The sequence below is a fragment of the Meriones unguiculatus genome, chromosome 4 (assembly GCF_030254825.1).
Source record: "Meriones unguiculatus strain TT.TT164.6M chromosome 4, Bangor_MerUng_6.1, whole genome shotgun sequence".
Classification (NCBI taxonomy): domain Eukaryota; kingdom Metazoa; phylum Chordata; class Mammalia; order Rodentia; family Muridae; genus Meriones; species Meriones unguiculatus.
Window position 1 is genome coordinate 92,752,994 of NC_083352.1, and position 22,147 is coordinate 92,775,140.

The window sequence follows — 22,147 nt, forward strand, 5'->3', positions numbered from 1 at the left end:
GCCGCCGGCCGCTGCGCACCGGGCGGAGGAGTGGGACTTGGAGACACAAAGGCAGCGAGGCGCTTGCCCGAGGTTGCGGGACTCGAACCGGGGCCCTGGGAAGCCGAAGCTCGTGCCTACCGAGCGCTGAGCTCCTAAGGCACACACGCTTCTGGAGCCCTTTGCGCCCGCTCTGTGCGTGCACACTGGCATTCCGTGCATAAATGTTCTCAGTGTTCTTGCTGTATGCCACATTTCCACCGGGTTATGTGTGGGAGGAGGAGGCCCTTCCTCGAGCTCTAAGCGTTCAGTAAACCAGCATTTCTTCTTCAGAGTAATTGGCCTGAGAGAAGTGCCGTCCAACCCTCCAGGAGTTTTCAGCTCCAGAATATACAGAGGGGGGAGTTGACTTGAAAAGAGGTAGAATTAGCTGTGGTGGGGCACGCCTAGAGTCCCAGCACTGGGAAGCAGAGGCAGGCTGATCCCTGCGAATTCCAGGCCAGCCCAGGCTACGCAGTGTCTAAAAGAAACAAAAAAAAAGTGTAAAAACACAGGAAAGAGAGGTAGGAGTGTAATTAAGGAGGGAGGAGGAGACACAAATCTGACGTAAGAATGGAGCTTTGAAGCTACCGCAAACCTTAAAACCTGGATGTCCCTTCCCAGAGTCTTCAGAACTACCTTAGTGAGCTAGCTCGGAGGGGGATGCAGTGGCATCCCCAAGGTCCCAGTTACTGAGTGGCTCGATGCCAGGAGTATCTGAATTCAAAAAGCTCTGGAAAGGATGCCAGGAGCTGGCTTTGCTACACCTAGCTGCCACCCTGCCCAACAAAGTTTAACTCTGTGTCTCATTTCCTAATCTGTCCAAAGCAAATGCTAATTGCTGACCTCAAGCCAAGGTCACAAATTTCTGTTGAGATGCTATAGAGGGAAGCTTCACAAGGGGGAAGCCAGACCCTTCCTCCACACAGGTGGCGTTACTGAGACTTGAGCAGTCAGGTGGTTCGTCACATCCACGAGTGTTCACAGGCTGCAGCCTACTAACTGGTCATAGTGTAAGCAAGTTAAGGGAAAGGGGAAAGAAGGGAGGTGAGGGGGGTGCAGCACAGGAGCAAAAGCAAACAGGAAAGTGAACAAAAACTGGTTGATCCATTTATGGATTAGGAATGCTGTCATTTAAAAAAAAAAAAACTTCATGTATTGCTAGGACTAAATATTTGTGTCTCATTCACAATTCCTGTTGAAACCCTATGAAGGATGTGGTAGTTAGCACGAGGATGGAGCCCTTGTCTTGAGTTCAATGCCCTCAGAAGAGACACAAGAGAACTTGAGTCTCTCGCGCCTCTGGGTTGAAATGCATGCGCCAATAGGCTGGCTTTGGTCTTCCCAGCTTCCCAAACTGTACAATTATGTTTCCCCTCTTTTAAGTCACCCAGTCTACAGAAATTTAGTTAGCAAAGCTGTGCAGACTCAGGTATACCAGAAGAAAATCAGAAATTAAAATCCTGCATCCCAGCAATATCCTCAGGTTTTCCACAGTTGGAAGCGGCGCCCTCAAACACTGTAGAGAGGGAATATAAAATAGCATCATGGCTTTGGATGTCCAGGCAAGAACACTCCACTGGGGCTGGAGAGATGGCTCAGTGGTTAAGAGCACCTGCTCCTTTTGCAGAGAACCCAGGTTCAGTTCCCAGCACCCACAACCATCTGAAACCCCTATTCCAGGGGATCCAACTCCCTCTCTTGCCCTCCACAGGTAGCAGGTACACACACAGCAAGAATACTCACACACACAAAATAAATGTAACAGAATTTTTAATTAATAAGAATTTTGGATGTTTACAATGTATACATTCTTGGGCCCAGCAATTCTCTTTGGAGGAGTTCAGACATGCGTACATGCGGGTAAAGGCCTGGAATGTAGGTAGCATGAGCTGCCGTTTTGTCTGTAGGGCAGAAACTGGAAGCAACTGTGTGTGCATCAGGGGACATCTAACAAAATAATTTCATTCCAGGCAGCCATTAAAAATAATGAGTCGATGCGTTCTCAAAGAGCGCGACCCAAAGCATGGATTAACTGAGATAGCCCTGGAAGGTTACCATGACACTATGAGTAACATCAGCTGCCTCCAGGGAGGGGAGCCGGGGGACTCCGGGAGAGGGTGGGGAAAGGAATCACTTTTCACTTTACCGTTTTTTCCCTTCTTTTAAAATACAAAACACATCCCTACCACCTATCCATCCCATCCGTAATAAACAACAGAAGTCAGTCTATAAATAAAATTGAAAACAGACAATCAAAGGCACCGGGAAAGTCAGTTAAAAAGCAAACTGAAGCTGAGCACGGTAGAACAGCCCCCTGATGAGAGGGAGCTGAAGTGGAAGGTTCCTGAGTTTGGGGCCAGCCTGGGCTACACTGCAAGACTGTCTCTATAAACTATAATAGTGCGAGAGACAGGGAGGATAGGGGATAGAAAAGGGGCCAAGGAGAAGACGGGGAAGGCACAGCAAATAGAAACAAGAGCAAAACCAAATGGGCAAAACTCAGATTTTCTTCTGAGTCAACTCCGGGGCCCCAGAGGGGAAAGGGGACGCTGGAAGTTCCGGTGGTGACTGTCCTGGCCACAGGTGTCAGGTGTTCAGACCAAGAGCCCCACAGAACTGGGCGCTGGGCTCGGCTGCACTGCGGAGCAGCCTGTTCTCTTGAACCAGCCATTCAACATTGCTAAGCCTCAGTTTCCTCCCATTTGCCTTCAGCAGCCAGTAACCTTCAGGTCAGTCCTACCTGGGAACTCCTTGGCCTCTCTGCACAGCTGAGATTACTGATAACAATCCTTAGAGTTCTTACTCAATAGAGAAAGCTCAGGGAGTTGGAAGCAAAGCTCTGGAGATAAGATAAACACAAAGCAAAACAAAAGTGAGAGATAGGCTCCTGGGAAGCAGCAGGGAGCCAGGCTGGGACCTGGAGTCAGTTCCTCAGGTGCAGGGACCTCATCTGCAGCCAGTGACTTAGTTTCCCCACTTACGTAAGTCTTGCTGCACCAACAGGAAGTGAAAGCCCCGTGTGGGGTTGGAGAGATGGCTTAGCAGTAAAGAGCAGTGGCTGCTCTTCCTAGGTTCAATTCCCAGCACCCACGTGGCTGCTCACAGCTGTCTGTAACTCCTGCCCCAGGGGATCTGACGCCCTCACACAGTCACACATGCAGGCAAAACACCAGTGTACACAAAAAACAAAAAAAAAAACAGTAAGTCCCACTGTGTGCAGAGATCTTTGGTCTCACCACTGAGTGTGAAGATCTTTCTGTTTCTAAGAAGGCCAGATCAGTTCTCTTTTCATCGTTAACCAAACGAAGTGGCAAAGAAAATGGAGGCAAAACAAAAAACAAAAAAAATACAGGACCCGAGGTGGAAGCGTCTGTCACAAGAACAAAAGGGAAAGACTTGGCTACTGCTTGCAGGGTGAGGAAGGATGCTGCCTGCGAGCCCCTGGCACTTGGACTCCCAGCTCTGCTGTTCACTAGCTGTGCAGCTCTGAGCTGGTCACTTAACCCTGTGACCTGCCTTTCTTCCCAACTGCTCCATGTCCCATGGTGATAACTCCGGGTGCTGGCCCGAAAGGCAGTAATCAATAAATCACAATCACCAGCCACTCGTCCATCCTTGGAAAAGGCGTCTTCCAGTCAGTCAGTTCATATGGAGTTCGTTGGTCGGTTTTTGTTTGGTGTTGTTTTCCCCCTTCGCCGTGACTTTGTTGGATTATCTACCAAATAACAGGGAGCAGAATGCCTGCTCTGGGGAGCACAGCAGTATAAGTGTATACTCCAGGCCGGGGAGGTGGCTCAGTGTGTAAAGTATATGCTCTGTAAGCACAAATACCTGAACCAGGAGCCACGGCACCCACGGAAAGGTCAGGCATGGTGGTACCCACCTGCAGCCTATATGCTAAGAGGTAGGGATGCGGCAGGTGTGTCCCCAGAGCGTGCTGGCCAATCCATTTAGCCCATTAGGGAGGTTTAGATCAGGGAGAGACTCTGTCCCAAAAATAAAAACAAACTCCAAAACATGGAGAAGAATAGAAAAGGACACACAATGTCTGACCTTTGCATACCATTGTGCGCACGAAAGCACACACACACACACACACACACACCACTGAAAATAAGATTCTAAAAGCATACTCCTAGGCTGGAGGGATGGCTCAGCGGTTAAGAGCACCTGCTGCCCCAGGCGTGGTAGCACACACTGGTAATCCCAGCACTAGGGGAGGCAGAGGCCTGCAGACATCTGTGAGTTTGAGGCCAGCCTGGTCTACTAAGCAAATCAAAACAGCAAAGACTACACAGAGAAACCCTATCTCCAAACAAACAAGAAACCAAAAGATCACTGGCTGCTCTGACAGAGGTCCCCAGTCAGGTTCCCAGAACCCACACTGCTCCAGGGGGATCTGACCCCCCCTCTTCTGGTCTCTGTGGATAACTGCACTCACATGCACACTCACATATATGTGTAATTTAAAAAAAAAAAAAAAAAAAAAACGAAAACAGGCCTTTTAAAGATCAAACTCACCACATCTAGAAAGGGAACACCGACCTTTGCACCCCACCCACTGAGATGTCCAAGACTCGCTCGCTGCTAGGAATCTGGGCCCTTTTCCTTTCATACCAGACCAACCAACCCAACTTCAAGACACATTCCTCTCTTTTTTTCTAAGGTTTGGGTTTTTTTGATTGTTTGTTTTTACTTATTGTGAAAATGAGACTGTGGCACATATACTGCTTGGCAATCTTCTTTTCCCTCCCACTTAATCATACATCACAAATACACCTCCAGGCCTGCCTATCTGCATCCAACTCACTGTTTTGTTAGTTACGCAATGTCTCATAGAATACCTGGGCCATACTCTATCTAATTATGCCCCTGTCCCTGAACATTTGGGGAGGTTTCCAGTCTTTTCTCTCACTCTAAATAAGGGCACCCTTAAATATCCTCATCCATATTTCCTTACGTACTGACACTTCCATTTCTTCAGAATAAGTTTCCCAAATACGATTGCTTTTCTGTTATTAATAAATGTTTGTTTTTATTGTTCATAAATCTACCCAGGAGCTGGGGTATGGCTCCAAAACAGAGAACTTCCCTAGAACATGAAAGGTCCTGGGTTCAATCTCCAGCATTGCAAGAGAGAAAGAGAGAGAGAGCTAGCAAGATGGCTCAGCTGGCAGCATACATGGGAGAAGCCTGACATTAAAGGTAAAAGGAGAAAACTGACTCCATGCCCTCTGACGTACAACACATGCAAACACAGAAAGGGAGAGAGAGAATATTAGATAAATAAAATACAGTGTAAGAATAAATAAATGCATCCAGAAGCTAGGGGCATGGCTCCGTTGGTAGAGGGCTTGCTGTCTAACAGGCAGGAAGCCTCGGGTCCAGTTCCCAGCAGTGCATAAACTAGAAATGGAGGTGCATGCCTGTAATCTCAGTACCCCTCAGGCAATGGAGGCAGGAAGCAGCAGATACAGATTCAAGGACATCCTCAGCTACATCGTGAGTTTGAGGCCAGCCTAGGCTTCATGACACCCTGCCTCAAAATTAAAGAGCTGTACCAATGGGTGCTAAGCAAGGCTGGAAGACTTTCCCCACAGAGGTCCACGCTGCCTGCAGCTATACTGGGGAAAACGGACAGATCCTCAAAGCCCTGCCAGCCTTTGGGCGGTGCCAAACTTTCTCATTTTTGCCAACCTGATGAAAAAATGGCGTCATTGTTTGAGTGTGTTCTCCTAGAACTTAAGGGAGGCTGATCTTCTCTTTCAAACTGTCTTGGTCATTATGGCCACTCACAGTCGTTGGCTGTTGGGGCAATAGCTCCAGGGAGCCCCATGATGAGATCTCCACAGTGACCAGAGAATGGCTTTAGAGCAGTGGTTCTCGACCTTCCTGATGCTGTGACCCTTTAACACAATTCCTCATGCGGTGGTGACCCCCAACCATAAAATTCTTCTGTTGCTACTTCATAGCTGAAATTTTGCTACTGTCATGAATCATAATGTAAATATCTAATGTCCAGGATATATGGTGTCTGACCTCTGTGAAAGGGTCAGTGGATTCCCCAAAGGGGTTGCAACCCACAGGTTGAGAACCCCTGCCATATACCACTGCTACTTTGGGCAGCAACAGCTTTGCTCATGACCAGGAAAGATTTTCTAATTATTTCAACCTCTCTCTTACAACTGTGGGACTGAGGGATGAACCTTAGGGTTGGTTCAAGTCCCATCTCCTGCCACCTACTCCTGACTGCCTTAACCTCTGACCTGACCCCTCTGCATTTCTGTTTCCTCAGTGCTAAAGCAAGGGCACACACATGTGTGCTTCTCAGAGCTACCGTGTGCACTCACTGAGCTGTGGCACATGCTAGGTGCTCAATAAATGTCAGCTGTTAACATGAAATCCCGGGACTCCTTTTTTAATTAAAATGAAATGTAGGCAGTAATTGAGCTCCGAGAAATTCTGCCAAAGATATGATTTAGTAATGATTTGAGTCGTGAAAATTTGCGGTGAGGGGCTGGGGCAATAGATCTGAGGTTAAGGGCATTTGCTGCTCTTGCAGAGGACCGACCGGGGTTCAGTTCCCAGCACCCAGATCAGGTAGCTCTCCACCATCTGTAACTCTACTTCCAGGGGTCCTGGCGTCCTCTTCTGGCTCCGTGAGCGCTGCATGCATGTGGTGCAATGCATACACTCGGGCACACATATACACATAAAATAAATAACTACATTTTTTATTTCAGTGACATTAACTGAATTTTATGGCATCCTCCCTGTTCTGGCTAGTTTTATGTCACCTTGACACAAGCCAGAGTCATCTGAGAGGAGGGAGCCTCAATTGAGAAATGCCTCCACAACATCAGGCTGTAGGGGACTGGAGAGAGGGTTCAGCAGTTAAGAGCACTGGCTGTTCTTCCAGAGGACCCAGATTTGATGCCCAACAACCACACGGGAGCTCACAAGTATTTGTAACTCCTGTTCCACGGGATACGACACCTTCACATAGACATACAAGACATACATGTCAAAACACCAATGTATACAAAAAAAAAAAACCAAACATTTATTAAAAAATCAGCCTATAGATCATTGTCTTAATTAGTGATTACTGGGGGAGGGCCAGACCATTGTAGGTGTTGCCTTCCCTGAGTTAGTGATCCTGGCTTCTATAAGGTTGCGCAAGCCATGAAGAGCAAGCCAGTGAGCAGCACCCCTCCATGGCCTCTGCATCAGCTCCTGCCTCCAGATTCCTGCCCTGTTAGAGTTCCTGCCCTGACTTCCTTCGATGATGACCAGTGCTGTGAAAGTGTAAGTCAAATAAACTGCTTTTTCTCCGAGTTGCTTTTGGTCATGGGTGTTTATAACAGCTTAACCCTAAATAATACATTACCTTTACCTTTTTTTGAGATAGAGTCTCACTGTACAACCCTGGCTGGCCTAGAACTCACTGTGTAAATTGGGCTGACCTCAGACTCATAGAAATCTACCTGTTTCTGCTTCTCAAGTAACCATGTATACATATATGTACACAACACACATACAACATAATCTACAAATGTACACACATGAAACACATTTAATATATTTAATATATATTCGTATGCATATGCGCACATATGTATACATATATATGTGTATATATATGTACACTACATATATATAAATGCACAGTACACACAGAGACACTCATGGGTAAAGCTGCATGGCCTCAAATGAACAGCTTGAGCTTTTCTTTTCTTTTGTGGTTTTTGAGACAAGGTTTCTCTGTAAGGGCCCTGGATTTCCTGGAACTTGCTTTGTAGACCAAACTCACAAAGATCTGCCTTTGCCTCCCAAATGATGAGATTAAAGGTGAGCAAATGAACAAAAAAAAAAAAAAAATTTAGTGGCTGCTCTTCCAGAGGACTCTGATTTGGTTCCCAGCACCTGCATCGTGGCTCATAATTGCCTGCAACTCCAGTTCCAGGGGATCCAGCACCACCTTCTTTTTCTTCTTCTTCTTCTTCTTCTTCTTCTTCTTCTTCTTCTTCTTCTTCTTCTTCTTCTTCTTCTTCTTCTTCTTTTTCCTCTTCTTCTTCTTCTTCCTCTTCTTCTTCTTCTTCTTCTGTTTTGTTTTGTTTTGTTTTTTTTCTGGTTGGAGTGCAAAGCCTTCTTTCTTAACAGGTAGCATACATATGTACACTCAGGTAACGCACACACACAAATAATTAACTAACTAAATATATTTTTTTACATGTTAAACTGGCCATGGTGGTGAACACCTATAATCTCAACACTCAGGAGCTGGAGACAAGAGGGTCAGAAATTTAAGCTCATCTTTGACTATATAGTGAGTTCCAGGCCAGCCTGAGCTACATGAAGCAAAGAAACAAACAAAAAATGAGAGAAAGAGAGAGAGAGACTTTTCCTGTCCAGATTACACAATCGTGAACTCAAGGCTCGTGAAGAAACTCGGGGCCTGCCCGGGTGGCCCAGAGCCAGGCTGCACTCTGGGAGGAGGGATGCCAGCCGCTCCCGCACCTCTGCCAGCACACCTTGCCTGTTATGCTCCCTGTGCTGTGAAAGCAGCCAGGCTCCTGGAAGTTTCTGTAAGGAAGACAGACATTTTTTCTCTGTTGCCCTGAATTAGGGACTTCAGGAGTGGGCCAGACAGGTGGACAGGTAAACTGCCCCCCCCCAATCCCCACTACCAAACCTGTAGATACTGCCCTCAGGCGCCAACATCCAGGTCTCCACATGCTAGACAAACGCCACCATCGCCACAAACACCACCCACTCAACTTCCACCCCACCCCTTCCGGCACCCCATCAGGTTCCTCCTGGCTATCTGGCACTTTTGGTGCCCAGGCCTGAAGAGACGTTTCCTGTTCTCTGAGCACAAGTGTGCTCTCTCCCTGCTGGCTGTGTCCCTGTCCTGGGGCCAGACCTAACTTTCTGTGACAGGTCATTTAAAAGCAACCCTTGTACAGCACCTAGGCTTTCCCAGGGTAACAATGTGGTGGCAGGAAAAACAGCACGTGTGAAACTCAAGCCATCCTTCTGTCTCCACTTGGCCTGGGTGACAGGTTCGTTGGGTTCCAGAGGTTCTCAGCCAGTGCGAATCAAGCAAGCAACACCTCTCTCCTGCTCAGGTCTTAGTTTTTCCTCCCTGAAATGGGCCACCCATCTCTGAGGCCACCTGACGATTCTGTCAGTCAGGCCCACTGATTTCTCTAGCCTCAAATGCACTGACAGCACCAGGCTACCGCGGGTAGGGATAAAGTCTGTGAACAGAGTTGCCTCGGCTGCTGTCGGCTTCAATGACTTCCCCCAGGAAATAAATTACATTTTGTTCTCTATAGATTGTTTACTTTATAGTCTCTTGATCTCACTTGGCTGACTTTTTTGTGTAGATTTTTCAGTAGCTTGCTTCCCACTTAATCACAACTGCTTCTGTAAATGTTAGCGACTTGCGTTGTGGGGATTGGCTGTGAGTGTTTCACAATGGTTACCACATAGGCAACCCCCCTCTTTATTCCACACACACAAAACCCTCAGTAAACATCCCCCCCCACTTAAAAAAGTAGACCCTTAAAATTGTTTTCCAGCAAGCAGACTCTATTTTGTGTTAACTATTCAATAACACATTTTAGCAGTGTTCTGTTGTGTGCATGTACTTACGTGGGTACGCTGTATGTATGCGTGCACACACGAGAACATACGTGTGTGGAGGCTACAGGCCAACCTTAGGTGCTGTTCCTCTGGTGTCTTTCATCTTTCCCTCGAAACAAGGACTCTCAGTGGCCTGGGGTTCAATTTGTAGCATAAGCTAGCCGGCCAGAGGGCCCCAGAGATCAGCCACACTTTGACTCTAAAGCGGGGATTACACAGCTGCACCACCAAGCCTGGCTTTTTTTTTGCGTGGTTTCCTAGTTGTTCTCTCTGTTGCTTGTGATCGGATATCCTGACACAAGCAACTTAAGGGAAAAAGGGTATTTCAGCTACCGTTTCGGGTAGCGCCTGCGACGACAGCGAGATGGAGACGGAAGGAGCTTGAAGTGGCTGGTCACAGTGCACCCAGTCAGGAAGCAAGGCGTGACGAATTCACTTGCTCAGCTCATTTGGCTCCTCTTCATACCGTTTGGGATCCTAGCCTAGGAAAGTGTGTCACCCACAGTGGGTGGCGGCCCTTCCTACTTCAACTAGCCTAACCAAGGGTCTCTGGCTCCTGGATGATTCTAGATTCTGTCAAGCTGGCAATTAACACCAGTCATCGCACGTGGGTTCTGGAGATGCAAAGGCAGGTTCCTGTGGATCTACCCACCTCCCTGGACCTCTTGACAATTTTCTGAGAGATCATCGCTCAAATAATGTCCACATTCCCCAGGAGCCTGGTAGGCCACTTTCCCAAATTCCTACAGCTTGAAAACTTTCTTCTCCTGTCTCATGTCAGACCTAGCCAGCCAGACCACACACCCTTGCCACCACACTGATCATCTGATCTTGAAAAAGTGGCATTCTGGGAGCTGGAGAAGTGGCTCCGCTGTCAAGAGTGCTTACTGTGTACTTGCAGAGGACCTGAATTTATTTCCTAGGACGCCAGTCAGGCAGTTTACAGCTGCCCATCCCAGAGGATGGAGAAGGCAGATCCAGGCCAATTTCGGACCTGTGTGGGTGCCCATTCACATAATGCACATACTCACACACAGGCACACACATAAATAAAAAGTAAGTCTTTGGCCATTCCGTGGTGACACACGCCTTTCTCCCAGCACTCGGGAGGCAGAGGAAGGTGCATCTCTGAGTTCAAGTCCAGCCTAGTCTTCAGAGTGAATTCCAGGTCAAACAAGACTACACAGAGAAATTCTGTCTTGAAAAACCAACAACAACAGCAATAATAACAATAATAATACAGCTTTGAAAAACAATTTTTAAAAGGGGGGCAAGCATAGAGGTATATACCCTTAATCCCAACACCTGGAGTCAGGGCGAGGGAAGGGAAGGTCAGAAGCAGGTGGATCTCTGAGTTTGAGCCCAGCCTAGTCTTCAGAGTGAGTTCCAGAACAGCCAGAGCTACATAGTGAAACTCTGTCTTGATTAAAACACAAACAAACAAAATGAAGAAAAGAAAAGGAAGTGGCCTTTGCCTCTCTAACCCTCAGTCTCTTTATCTTCATATGGGCACCACAGCTCTGAGCTCACATGGAAAAACAAGCACCCTCCACATGCCAGGCACCTGGCTAAGTACTTTGTGTATTGATCTTGTGTATTCTCCCCACCAACCCTGTAAGGTTGAGGTCATTATCATCCCTCTATGTAGACGAGCCACTTAAAGAATGGCATGGTAGGTACGTGCTGATGTTCTGTGACTCAGACCCAAGCCACTGCCCTATTGTCACTTGCAGTCCTGCTGTGAGCGCTCTCATGGCTCCTGCTCCCCCAGGAAAGGACCAAACACTTTGCATTGGCCTTCAGTTAGAGACACAGACCTCCTCGTTCTGGCCGGCCATCTGCTGATGTGGGAATCACACACTCTCCAGACCTGGCTTATGGAAAGCCCCCTTCTCCAGGCTGGCCAGATCACCCCCTCTTATTATTCGTGATCTTTTCCCCCAATTGACACAAACTCAGGTCATTTGGAAGAAAATGCTTGGCCTGTAGACAAGATTGTGAAACATTTTCTTGATTAATGGTTGATGGCAGAGGGCTCAACCATTGTAGGTGGTACCATTCTGGGCAGGTGACCCTGGGTTCTATAAGAAAGCAGTATGATCAAGCCATGAGGAGAAAGCCAGTAAGCAGCACCTCTCCATGGCCTCTGTATCAGCTCCTGCCTCCAGGTTCCTGCCCCCATTTTCCTGCCTTGGGTTCCTGTCCTGACTTCTTTTCATGAGAAATTGTGACCTGAGAGTTTTGAGTTGAAATAAACCATTTCCTCCCCAAGCTGCTTTTGATGATGGTTTTCATCACAGCATCACTGAGGTCTAAGTGTCACATGACCTCAGTGTCACATGACAAGTCCTCATATAAGGAAGGCCTTTGAGACCACTGCACCTAAGACATTGTGTCATTCCCCCTCCCCTCTCCCCCATCTTCTTACTCAATTCAGTGTCCCCTAACATCTGAGTCACCTACCATAGCTATGTATAAGCCCCATGAAGGCTAGATTCCGGCTGGTATCACACACACACACACACACACACACACACACACCTACACACACACACACACACACCTACATGTTTCTCAGTGCTTAGAATATTACTTCTATTTAAACAGACATTTGATGGAGAAAGAGACACGAAATAACACAAAGTAGTGAGCTCCCAGTCAGAGAATGGCACAAAGCAAGCATCAGTAAACACAAGACATGGCCAGCAGAGGTTTTGATTGCCTCAGGCCACAGGCAGTTTCTGCCCTTGGCAGGAAGACAAGGGCCCTGGAGGCTAGAGCCTCACCTTGCCCCAGTCTAGAAAAACCGGTCCCCTGGGACCTGGACAGTCAGTTCCGCTCAGCCTCAGCCAAGAGGGGCTGGTAGCTATACGGAGACTGAGGCTGTACGGCGGAGGGGTCTCTATTGGAGCCACAATGTATCTTGATCACACTGAAAAGACGGGGACTGAAGGAAAGCCAAAGTGAAGGGTCACATAGCCTAGGCGTATCTCATAATCTATGTCCCTCCACAGCAACCTGGCCAGCACTGGAGGTTAAATTTTGTGTAATAATCAGATTTCTTCATCTAATTTTGAACGAAACACATGCCTTATAAAATATTCAAACATCAAAGAAATGCAAAGAAATAATTTAGAAAGCAACCCCCCCCTTCTCCAACCTAGATAACTTCTGTCAGCAACTTGGCACACCGGATCTTTATCTAGACTTTTCTACGCATGTGCTAGCATGTCTCTGCTATTATCAGAAATAAAAGCATGCTTTACCTTCTTCCCTTGTTTTTCCTTCATTGGCCTTATTACGTTACATTCCGTGTATAGAAAAACCTACCATTTTGATGTAGAGGTCTATGAGTTACATAATTAGCACCACAATCAAGGTTTGGTTCAGTTCCATCAATACAACCTGCTGTGGAAATTCCCTACCTGCCCTTTTGCTACCAGCTTTTCCACTTATGCCTCCTGGCATGACTAATCTATTTCCTATTCTTATAACTTTCCTTTCTAGAATGTCATAGAAAGATACATAGCTCTTTCAGTTAACATAATGCGTGTCAGGGTCATCCACGTTGTTACTGGACATCAGTGGTCTGTTCCTTTCTATTGCTCTATAGTATTCCATTGTATGGACATACCACAATTTGTTTATCCATCCACTAGATGAAGAATATTTAGGGGCAATTATAAATAACAGTGTTGAAAACATTCATATACATGTTTTAGTGTGGCTGTAAGTTGTCATTAAGTAATGAGATGAGATTGTCAGATAAATATAATTATGATATATTTATAGGAAAACCAGTAAACTGTTAAACTGTTAAAGCCATATACCATGCTGCTTTTCTTTTTTTTCTTTTAGCCTAAAAATCAGATTACCCAATAATGTGTCTTTGTGCAACCAATTCCTGCTAGAATGCCAGGCTGTGCAGAAACTATTTTGTTTGTTCTGTAGTGCACCCTCCGTGTCCAGTACAGTACCTGGCACACAGTGGGTATTAAAAGAGATGTGGTGGATGGATGAGCTTCCTGGACCTCTACCCATATGTAGATCCATGCTATCAAGCTGACCATATGTTTCCTTCCTTTCTTCCTGTCTTTCTTTTTACGATTTTTAAAATTTATGTATGTGCCCTATTTGCACGTATATCTGCATGCCAGCAGAGGGCATCAGATCCTATTATAGATGGTTGTGAGACACCATGTGGTTGCTGGGAATTGAACTCAGGACCTCAGGAAGAGCAGCCAGGGCTCTTAACCGCTGAGCCACCTCTCCAGCCCCCATGTACTCCCTTTCACTGTACTCTTCCCGACCATCCTTGGACTGTTCTCAGTCCTCTGCTGCTCTACATGTGACAGCACACTGGTTGTGCCTTCTTTCATTCCAACAACTACCTAGGAGCTAGAGAAATGTCTGATTTGTTAAGAGCACTTGCTGCTCTTCCAGAGAAGTTTGGTTCCCATCTCCGGAGTGCCTAGCACCCTCTGCTGGTTTCCAAAGCATCTGCACTCACATGCACGTGCGCTCTCTCTCTCTCACACACACACACACACACACACACACACATACACACACACAGGCAAACTAAAATTAAATTAAAAAAAAATTTTTTAATGAGATGTGGTTTTATGAAGTCCACGCTGGCCTTGAACTCACTGTGTAGACCAGGATGATCTTGAAATATTTTTCCAATTGCTTCTGATTGCTGGGATTGCAAGCATGTGTCACCATGGTCACTTTGTGTCATGCTGGGGACAGAACCCAGGGATTTGGGTATGCCAGGTGAGCACCCCAGCCACTGAGCCACATCCTTAGCCATCAGCAGGGATAAATATCAACTCTAAGGTGTTAGGGTTCTCCAGTGAAGTGAAACAGCGCTTTTTGATCTTCAAGCACAGATAGCAGAGACCCACAAAGGATCATCAAATTCTTTGCATAAGGACCCATAAAACCAGGAGAAATGTCGTAAATAACTGGACCTCTTACACCATTGGACAACTAGAATGGCAGATGGTGAGAATAAAATACATCCAACGATAATGCATTTGGACTTTTATTATTATTTCACTGTAGATTGAATGGGGGATGTAGCACGGGCCTCAGGGACTGGCTTGGATGGAAGCCTGGCTACCAGCAATAGGCCAGGTAGGTGACCCTATGAGGGCTCTAAATGAGAACAAAAGGTAGCGGGGAGCAAAAAAATGAAGCTGAATTGGATGTAGGGAGAGAGAAATGGAAGTGTTACAATTAGCTAATTGGGCCCAGTTCTTCTGGATACGGCCTTATCTCTCCCACGGAGGGAAATGCTCCTCTCTCTACATCAAAGACCACCGAGTGCCTGGAGAATTGGAAACAATGTTTATAGGGTACTTTGAAGATGGGAAGTACTGTTTATATGCTAAGTTATTATTATTGCTTTAAATTTGAAATACATTTTTTGGTGGGCTATTTTTTTAAAATGTGTTTAAAATTCTTGCGTCCTATAGGAACAAGCCTGTGTTGCTAGGATGGACTCGGGGAAACCAGAAGCACCCCCATGTACCTTGGCAGCCTCAAGGAACCTGGCTCAGTACCTTGTCCTCACCAATTGTGTTTTCTGGGATGATGAGGGCTGTCAATCAGAGGCTGTCAGTTTATGTAAGAACATGTCTTGGGGATCTAATTGAAATACGGGATCTTTCCAGGAGGAGTTGATGGAGTTATCGCATTACAGATTTTATTCGACTCGGAGTCTCAATTCATTCCTTTGTATAGTTTCCAGTTTTCTTCATAAAACAGAAATTAGAAGGAGTCTTGACATTAGAATTTCACGAAAAAGCAATCAAATCCAAATTACTCCGAAGAAGGAAAGGGCTATAAAAATGACTAAACAAAATGAAAGGGGGGGAAAGAACCCCTTCTGGAAGGCCCTGGTTCATGAATTAATTTTGTGATTTGGTCCTTGGGACAAATCCAACTTAATTTAAAAGGTTGCCAGACAGTGAACACAAGGAAAAACTTCTGAGACTGTGGTTCAGAGAGAAATACTATAAAGTTTAAAAGTTTTTATTTACTTTTCTCTCCTTCTTCCCCCTCTCCTCTCTCCTCCTCCTGCACTTGCCCCTCCCCTCCTTCCTTTCTCCCCTTCTCTAGTTCCCTCCCTCCTCCTCCTCCTCCTTTCTTCCTTTGCATAGAACTCAGACAAGAGACTGGTCGATGTCCCTTGGCTTCCCCTGACCCAGCCGGTCATTTTCTCTTTCATGTGTTCACCATGTACTAACAGAAGCATTTTTTTTTTTCTTCAAGCATTGGTGAGGGGATTTTTTAAATTAAAAAATCATCAAAGCTTAAACGACTTGCCTGACATAAAACTCGGACCAAACCTGGAGCAGAAGCCTTGGGCCTTTTCAATTTCCTATGCTAACCAAAGCTCAAACTGTTTTTTTTTTTTTTTTTTTAGGCTCTAATAATGAAAGGCACACAAGGTATCAAGTTACTAATGGCTTTTAGCCTCTTGAAACTCAAGCGAAGGAAAATCTCATTAATCTGAACTGTGCTAATAATGGAATTTGTTATAATTCGACCTGGCTAAACTGCACTTTACCATGGGATTACCCAGGAAGACAAGTTGACCAAAGAGCAGCCATGCTAGAAGGCTGCTCAGGAAATGGCTTGTGTCTAAGATGTTGTCTTAAATCACTTAGCTCCCTCTCTTTCCTCAACCAACCCCTGCCTAACCCTCCAATACGGGGCCTTGATGGGAAGGAAGCCGTTGCTGCCCAGAAGCCCTTTTGCTGTCACATTCTCCTCTGTCCTCGAGAGAAAGTTTCTCCCAGAACCTGGGAAGTGGAAGCAGGAGAATCAGTAAGTTGAGGAGTTCAGTGACATCCTCAGCTGCATAGTGAGTTAGAGGTCAGAGGTCAGCCTGGGTTACATGAGACACTTGTTGGGAAAAAAAAAAACAGAAAGAAGGAAGGTGTGGGGGTGGGAGGGAAGGACTGAGGGATGGAGGGAGGGACTGAGGGATGGAGGGAGTTACAGTTCCTCTTGGGAGGCTAGGGAGATAGCTAAATTGATTCCTGTGCAAGCATGAGAACTTGAGTTCAGTTTCTCCAACTGTAAAAAGCCAAATACACCAGGGCTACGGGGGAGGCAGCGGAGATAAGAGAGCCCCAGGAGCTTGCTGGCCAGCAACTCTCTAGTTGCAGTGAGAGACTGTCTCAAAAAAAAAAAAAGGTAGAGAGCAATTGAGGGAGTCATCTCTTCAGCCCCCAGAAAGACCAACCGCTAACATAAACCCTTATGAATGAAGGAGGCTGTTTGGAGCAGGAAGATCCATGATGAGAAGCATTAAGGAGGTCTTGAACTACAGGCAACCACTTCTTCCCACTCAAGGGCAGCAGACCGTGCTAAGAACTTTCTGCTTTCTTCTCACTGTGCTTGGAACGTGTTCTTAGTCCACAGCCATGTTGGCTACTAAGGTAGTTTGTGTCTTTTAACCAGAGGAAGTCAGTAATGGCTCTCAGCGTCACTGGCACCAATCAGCAAGTTAAAGATGGTCAGGGAAAAAGGAGGGGAATGTGAATACATAAATTGGTGGCAGCTGACCACTTTGGGAGAGATGGTGGGTGTGAACCAGCATTGAGGCAGGAGCGTTGCCGCAAGTTCTAGGCCAGCCTGGGCTACATAGTGAATTCAAGGCTATCCTGAGCTAACGGGTGAGGCTTTGTCACATAAACAGATAGATAAACAAGTACATATATAACAGAATGGTAGGTGGGTAGATAGATATACAATCAAGAGAGATAAGTGAACTTAGAGGTTTAATATACGGATACGTGGATGGATTAATAAGGCCCTGCTAAGCAAATGTCTCATCTCTTAGCTGCAACCCTAACCTGCCAAGCTCATCTCCTGGTTCAGTGAACAAAACCATTTCTAGCCCACCGTGGCAGCCTCCCTCTTGGCCATGATTCTCACTTCTAGCTTCCTCTGGTCCTTGTAGCTTCTGTGAAGGCTGGTTGTCAGGGGTAAACAATTAGAGCTGGGCCTGGTGGCACAGGACAGTTATCCCAGCCGTCTGGGAGTCTGAGGCAAGAGGATGAAAGCTCAAGGTCTTCCTAGCTCACAGAGCAAGTTCAAGGCTGGTCTGGGCAACTTAATAAGACTCTGTGTTAAAATAGAGGGCTGGGCACGTGGCTCATGACTTCAAAGCATGAGGTTCTAGGATCAGTCCCCACATTAAAAAAGATAAAGAAAAAAAAAAAAGGACTAGACAACCCAAGTCCAAGGCTCAGATCTCAGCTCTGACCCTGTTTAACATCATAGTTGTGAGAAGGAAATTCCTCTCTTTGGACCACAGTTCCCCATCCGTAAAACAGGAAAGTACAAATAACCTACAGTGGCGTGTTTGTGACAATTTACGGAATAAAGTCATTACATGCGTGATATGCCACATGACACACAGTGAACACCAAGCAAAAGTTAGTTTCGTTTATTTGTTGTAAGGATTTATTTTTACTATCATCATCATCAGTATTGGATTTTTCAAGACAAGGTTTCTCTGTGTAACAGCCCTGGGTGTCCTGGAACTTGCTTAGTAGACCAGGCTGAACTCACAGAAATACGACTCTGCCTCCTGAGTGCTGGAACTAAAGGTGTGTACCACTACGACCAGCAAAGATTTATTTCATTTATTTTATTATATGTGTGTGGGGGTTTTGTTCACATATATGTTTGTGTACCGCAAGTATGCCTGGGGCCAGAGGAGGTCTGAAAGGGGTGTCCTATGCTCTCGAACCGGAATTACAAATGATTGTGAGCCACAATGTGGGTGCTGGGGACTGAACCAGAGTCCTCTGCAAAAGCAGCCAGGGCTTTTAACCACTGAACCTTCACCTTAGCCCCACAGTTTTCAGGGTGTGCTCTCTCCTCCCACCATGTGGGATCCAGGGCTCAAACTAAGATCAACAGATTAGTACTGAAAGTGGGCTCAGCTATCTCTCAGCTCTACATCCCCCCCCCATCCTTTTTAGAAGAGATGGGGCATCTCACAGCCACTCAGCAAGAAGGAGCCTGAAGAGATGAAGGTGTGGACTCATCTGGCCCTTCCTTGGTCAGAGGGCAAAGAGCATCATGAAAGTCCACTCAGGCAAAAGTCCAAGGCTCAGAGCCAGGGGCAAGGGTAGGGGTAGGGGCTTAAAGAAACAGAGATGCATGCCAACAGGGACTGGCTAAATTGCACAAGGCAGGACCCCTGCCCCCAAGCCATCACTGAGACCATGTGGCTCACTATTTCACACACGCAGTGAGACCCTCCTCAGGCAGCAAGCCCCAGTTAGCCCAGGGTTCACCCCATTTCTGGTTCTTGGGTTTGGTTCCAGGCCAGCACTGACCCACCCCACAGTGCTGGGAATGGACTCGAGCTGGTCTCCTCTATTCTATGTTTACTCAGAGGAGACTTGGCTGCTGGGAGCACGCAGAGGCTGACTGTGGTTTTCTGCAGCAGCTGGGGGTGTAGGGGGAGGCGGGAGGAGGAGCTGGAACAGATTAGAGCTCTGGGAAGCCAGGGACCCCTGAGAACCTGAGCCAGGACAGCCTCTGCCTGCATTCCCTCTGCCAAGGGGCTGTGGGTTTTAAAGTCCCAGTGGCATGTCCTGGGACCTCCTCCCTAGGAGGCTACGCTTTGGGCTGTGCCCAAGACCGGCTATGTGGAATGTGCCCTTCTTGGAGTCTATGTAGGCACTCTCTTTTTTAAATTGGCCTGTAAATCTCCATGTAGTTTTCAGGGTTTGGGAATTTTATTTTATCTGGATTTAAGGCTTGCTCTTCTTTGGCATCAGAAGGCGTTTATGACTGTTAAAACAAGAAATGAAAAATATAAGCCTGGAATCAGCGAGGCTGCCTCTTGCCAGGCTCATAGGGGCTTGTCTGGAGCGGGGACAGCGGAAGCTTTCTGTCCCATCTCCCCAGTTTCTCAGAGGTTCTTGATCAAGTTGGGGTGACTGAGTAGGAGCACCCTGCACAGGGGACAGAGGCTGAATGATGCCTGGCTCCCTGGACAGTTCCACCTTCCCCATCGATGCTTTCTCCCTAGGCCACACCCTCCAGGGCAAGGCCCATGGGACTCAATCCCATCACTGTAGTCAGTTGTCGGTTGCCGGTGATGGGGGCAGATGGCTGCCTGCTTTGGATGCAGCACGGCCTGAGTTGGCTTTGAAGTTCCCAAATTGCAGTTATGGTCAGGATTTAAATAACTGAGATTCCAGCTTCCTTTGGCCTCATTTGCCAAACTCTCTGTTCTTTCTTGTTTTAAAGCACACATGCTCACACTGAAGCACAATACGTGGCACATAGATGACACACATGCCATATGCACAGCACACACAACACACACAGCATACAAGACACAACACATACATATCATATGCACAACACACATCATATATATAGTATACCAAGCACAATGCACAACACACATGCAAAACACATATATGACATATATGACACAGTCCACAGCATACATGACACATGTGACATATATGTAAAACATACCACATATAGAAAACAATACACAACATGGTTCATGCCACAGCATGCATGACATATGTACAACACATAACACATACCACACAACACACATGACATAATATGCACAGCACATGTACAACTTCTACTGCACAAAAACATAGCATATGACACCCAGCACGTGCGCGTGCGCGCACACACACACACACACACACACACACACAGCAGATATAATAGTCAACACACATGAAACAGAAAGACTGAGTCTAAGAGGACCAGGCTAGCTTCAAACTTGCAATCCTCCTACCTCAGCCTCCTGTGCTAGAATTATAAGCCTATACTACCATGTACCATGTTCAGCTTATCTCTCTCTCTCTCTGTCTCTCTCTTTCTCTTTCTCTTTCCCTCCCTTTCTCCTCCAACCCAGGATCCCCTGTAGCCCAGGCTGGCCTCAAACTCACTGTGCAGCAAGTATGACCTGATCCTCCTGCCTCCATTTCCTGAATGCTGAAATCATTCAGGAAGGCATCACTGAGCTAAGCCTGTGTTCTGTGGTGCTGGGGTTGGAACCCGGGTCTTTGTACGTGCTGGGCAAGCATTCTGCCCACAGAGCCCTGATCGCTGTTGCACACTTCTTTCCTACGGGCAAAAAGTATACTTGCCTCATGAAGAACAACAGGAAAGAAAGGATGCATCCGTGAAGAGTGAGAGCTGACAATCATGAAGCCTTTTGTCTGAGCATGTTCTGTCTTCTTCCTCTGGTCCACTGACTCACCATCAGTCTCTTCTCTGAGACAGCTGCAGAGACTACCACTTCTAAGTCCTGTCACCAGCATTTGAAGTTAGCTACAGGTTGCGAACCCTTCCGCATCTCTGCAATACTACCTTGTAGTGCGTGAAGATAACAATATGGGCCTCAGCTTTCTAGCCTCCACGGTCTGAGTTCAAATGTCAACCCAGTCCCTCATCAGTGGCCTAATTGGGCAGGTTATGGTTCTATCAGGAGCCGGAGTTTCCTCATCTATAAAATAAAAATTAACATTTTGTCAGGAGGGGAGGTGAAAGCAGGGAGGAAATAAAACTCCACCTAGAGAAAAGCCCGGGAAACACTCCCTCCTGCAGCAAGGGCTGGCTCTGCCAGGCTCAGGCTCCTTCAGTGCACCTGAGGGATCTGTGGAACCTTGTCTGACACACACCCCCACCCCCACCCGCACCCCACAACCCTGGGCCAGCGAGCACAACTCTGTCCTTGCATCAGAACTTTGGGCTCTACTGCATTTGTTGCGCAGTAAGCAGTGAGTTGAGTTTTCAAGCTCTGTCTCACCCCCCCCGCCCCCTCCCGCACCACCATCAAGAACACCCGCCAGAGCTGGCAGTCTGTAATATGCAAAAATCCACCCAGAAATGGAAGAGGGGACATTTGCACAAGCTGGGTTGTGTCTACAGAATTAGAAGGCGCAGTTGGACTAATTTTAGTGCCGAAAAATTGGAAACACTGGGAATAAGGCCCGGTGGGGAAATGTGGGTTCTTGAAACGGTTCAGAGAAGTGGGGGGGGGGGGTCTGGGGCCCCTGACTTGGCTGAAAGCTCAGGGTTGAAGGAGAAAGGGTTAAATGTCCCGAAGGCCCCAGGTTAGAGGGCTGGGGAGGTAGGCTCCCTTGTCCTGGCTTCCTGACTGTCTGCTTTCCTTTGTCCTGCCATAGATGATTCGGCAGACACCAGGTTCTCTGACACTCAGTCCCTTGGGACCCGAGGGGCTCAGGCCTCTGTGATTGGCCTCACGTGGGCAGGCGGCACACAAACTCACTTTGTATCAGGGGAGCCAAGCAGGAGCCCCCGCTCTTTTTCCTCGCAGCCAATCGAGCCAGCCGAGCCTGAGAATTTATGAGAGGAGGGCGAAGCACTTTGAAGAAAGGCGCCCTTGTCTCCAGCCTGGCTATGGCCCCCGTGGTGGTGCGCGTGGGGAGGTGGG